The 2,535-nt window shown below is 31.6% G+C and overlaps 1 long non-coding RNA gene across 2 annotated transcripts in view; it reads right to left on the minus strand.

The window, feature by feature from the left end:
• The window catches only part of LOC108522906 (uncharacterized), a 7,066-nt gene extending 5,321 nt beyond the window's left edge, over window positions 1–1,745 (minus strand). Inside the window, exons 1-3 of one of the 2 annotated variants that reach the window (XR_001883637.1) lie at window positions 1,621–1,745; window positions 1,369–1,462; window positions 349–385 (exon numbers count right to left, since the gene is read on the minus strand). This is a non-coding gene — a long non-coding RNA (uncharacterized LOC108522906). Of the gene's footprint in view, window positions 1–348; window positions 450–1,368; window positions 1,463–1,620 lie in introns of both variants that reach the window. The other variant, XR_001883638.1, reaches the window with a different exon arrangement.
• Between the last annotated feature and the right edge of the window lie 790 nt (window positions 1,746–2,535).

The raw sequence follows: 2,535 nt of genomic DNA on the forward strand, positions 1-2,535 counted from the left end.
AGGAAAAGAAAAGATCCAGAGTCCTAGTATATTAATATGGAGACCCAGGTTGTAGGAATGAGCAAGGACCATACTTTTTTTTTTTTTTTTCCCACCACCCTCAGGTTTCCACAAGTATATCTACCTTCCAAACTTCCTGATATCAGCAGTGGTTTTCCTGTCCAAAAGCTTATGCAATAGGAATTCCATCATGAAGGTGCTGAGCATGAGGCATTAGACACCTCTCTCAAAGTGTGGTTAAGATACCATCAAATTGTTCAGAATCCAAAGAATCTTCTATGCAATCACATTGAAACAATAAGAAACAAGCACTTTATATTCTTAATAAGGAATGTATATAATCCTTACCAATGTGACAGGATTAAGAATCAGCTCCTCATTTATCCTAAGGAAATATCAGAGATGTGCATAAAGACTTATGTACAGTGATATTCATCATACTCATTATACTGAAAAATAGAAAACAATCTAAATGACCAACAAGGGACTGGTTAAATAAATCATAATACATCTATTCATATGTAGGAATACTATGCAATGGTTAAAATCAGGGCCTCAAAGAAAATTTAATGATGCAAAAAATATGCTTGCAATATATTAAATGAAAAAGGATACAAAACTATATAGTATGACCCAATTTTGCATCCCTTCCTCCCAACATGTGTGCACGTAACTGGCAAAACAAATATAAAATCTCATCAGTCGTTACCTGGGTCATAGGATTTTCTTCTTTGTACTGTATTTTCAAAGTTACATGCACTTATTATGTATTAATTTTATAAAGAGAAAAACAATACATGTAATTAGAAAAATCAGTTTATTTCTAGTTAAGGTGCCCTTATGCCTGCTTTACTATTCCTCTAGCTACTTAAGGTCTGTTAGTACCCAACACTGTTCTATTTTCTAGATGAGGGTAAGAATGACCTCTGGTTATATTTACATTTTTATGTTTAAGAGGACCCTTTCAGAAACTTTTTTTTTTCCTGGTCCTGTGGTTGTGGCCAAGTTTCAGGCCGGGATCCACCTCATGTTTTTTGAAGTGTTACCGTCTAAGGGGGATTCTGCTTATGAAATAAGAGTATGTTGAGATAAGAATAAAGAAATGAAAACATAGTAGCCAAAATTAAATCTACATTGTGAATAGCAAGTATTAGAACTGACACTGCAGAAAACGGAATCCATGCCACAGAGGACAAACTTGAGTAAATGAAAAAAAAAAAGAAAGAAAGAAAGATTTAAAAACTATGGAAGACAGACATAGAAATAATCTATGAATAACAGATGTTCCTAAAGAAAAAAGAAAAAAACAGGCAGTTTAATCAATCAAAAGTGTAAGGAAACTTTCCAGTTCTGAAAAAAAAAAAATACCTGAGACTGGAGACTGAGAAGGTTCAACAGAGATCATCAACACCAAGACATGTCCTGGCAAATGTTTTTAAATTTCAAGGATAAAGATATAATCCTACAAGCATACAAGCAGAAAAAAATAGGTTATTTCAAAAGAACTGAAATCAGACTGACCTCAGATTTCTCCTCTGCAACAATAAAATGCCAGAAGACAATGAAGTAATCACTTACAGAGAATTGAAAAGGAAAAGTTATGATCTAAGAATTTTATACCTCATCCTAGTTTTTCGTGTTCAAAGGTCACAGGAAATTATTCTTAGATCTGCAAAGTCAAATTTTCACCATCCTGGTAGTTTTTTAAAAAATAAATTGTTCAAAGGTACATCCTAGACTGTCAAAAGAGAATAAGAAATAAAGAATATTGAGGTAGGAAAGAACTGATGAAGTATACTGACACCAACCTAACATTTAGAAATAACTGAGTAAAATAGTTAATTCCACTAAAAGAAAAGGGTTCAATAATGAAGAATAATAGATATAAGTATATAAACAATATAAAAGAAAAAACACTTCAGAAAGTTAAAAGTAGGATTTGTAACCTCAGGCTAAATTAATGTGAACTCAAAATAAAAGAGGTAGTGGGAGAAGCCAAGATTCTAAATTCTCTTACCTAGAAGGATATTTTAAAACCATTATTTTTAGTAATTATCCAGTAAATATAAATTTTGGAATGTTCTGAAAAACCATATAGTAACCAAGAATATATATTACAGTTCAAGTCACTAAAGATAATAATTGGCAGAGACTATTAATAATACTTTATGCAGGCATCACATTCAACCCTAACAACATGAGTCAGGTATAATTATTCCTATTTTATAGTCAAGGAAACTAAGGCTCAGCAAAGTTAATTACTGAATGGCAGAAGCAGGATTCAAACCCAGATCTTTTTAGCTCCGTAATTCTTCTATATTTCATAAGCTCCTCAAACAAAACAATTTATATGGAAGAAAACAACGTCACAAGAATAAAAAAAGTAAAATAATATGACAGAAACCATTCCAAAAGTAATAATGTAAGAAATGTAAAGTTTAAAGTATCTAATTATACAAGGAAGTGGCTTGCTGGATATTAGATATTATTAAAGAATTACTGATGTTTTATGAGTGATGATAGTAAGGTGCTTAT

This window comes from Rhinopithecus bieti, unplaced genomic scaffold, assembly GCF_001698545.2.
Source record: "Rhinopithecus bieti isolate Rb0 unplaced genomic scaffold, ASM169854v2 scaffold_70995, whole genome shotgun sequence".
In the NCBI taxonomy this organism is placed as follows: Eukaryota; Metazoa; Chordata; class Mammalia; order Primates; family Cercopithecidae; genus Rhinopithecus; species Rhinopithecus bieti.